Here is a 1,076-nt window from a genome sequence, read left to right on the forward strand (position 1 = left end):
CCAGGTTGGATGGGGCTTTGAGCAACCTGATCTAGTTGAAGATGTCCCTGCCCACGGCAGGGGGGTTGGACTAGATGACCTTTAAAGGTTCCTTCCAACCCAAACTGTTCTATGATTCTATGATTGAAAATGGGAAATTATTCTATGTTTCCTAAGGCAGCACATCCATACATACTTGCTGGAAGGAAGGAAGGAATCACGAGATTAAGGAAAAAGAAATTGTTTTACGGTGCTTTAGTATCTGGATGTCTTTGCTGAGACAGAGAGGGCAGGAGAAGTCTCTGTTGGCTCTAGCCCTGAAGGGACCATAAAGTTTGAAAATAGAAATATGTTGGGGATAGCTCAATATTTGTTGTGACTCAGCTCTCTTGTTTTGGACCTTCTTCGTAAGTGTCTTAGGACTACTTATTTCCTACAGTAAATTACAAATGAATCGAGGCAGCTTAAGAATCCCTCTACTTAACCAAATATTGAATGTGACTCAGCCGTCGTTTCTGCTCTTGTTCCTTTCCTCCTCTGGCTCCATCTCCCTGCACCTCTGTTCTGCGTGGAGTGGCCTACAAGGCTGAAAGAAAAGAAGAATCTCCTGGGAACTGTTTCAAAAGAAATTCCTAAATTGCATTCATAGGCAAATGATAACATTTATTGCATAATATTTGTTTAGAGGAAATAGGAAAGAGAAGGAAAGATTTTTTTAAAAAAAAAAAAGTAGTCATTGCTCCTGCCCCATGCTTGTTTTTAATGGACCAGGCAAAATATACCTCAAAAAATTCAGGAATTTGGGCCCAAAGATACCTTAGGTGTTTGAGACTGAATCCCAGAGCTGCTCTGATGGCAGAGGGAGATACTTTCCTCCATGTTTTCTTTAATGTAAGTGCCAGACCCCAAAAGCAGCCCCCTCCTGGCTGTGGGGCTTAGGGGTAGCAGGGGCTGCCCCATCCTGCTGCAGGGAGAGGCTCCAGGACCGACCCTTGCCCGAGGGAGCTGCTTTTGGCTGAAGCCATAGTACTTGGTCCCACCAGAGCTGCAGCTCTGCCATGTTGCAGCCAGGCCTGGGCCCAGCCATGGCCCCTGCG

This window comes from Aptenodytes forsteri, unplaced genomic scaffold (assembly GCF_000699145.1).
Source record: "Aptenodytes forsteri isolate BGI_AS27 unplaced genomic scaffold, ASM69914v1 Scaffold9, whole genome shotgun sequence".
Classification (NCBI taxonomy): Eukaryota; Metazoa; Chordata; class Aves; order Sphenisciformes; family Spheniscidae; genus Aptenodytes; species Aptenodytes forsteri.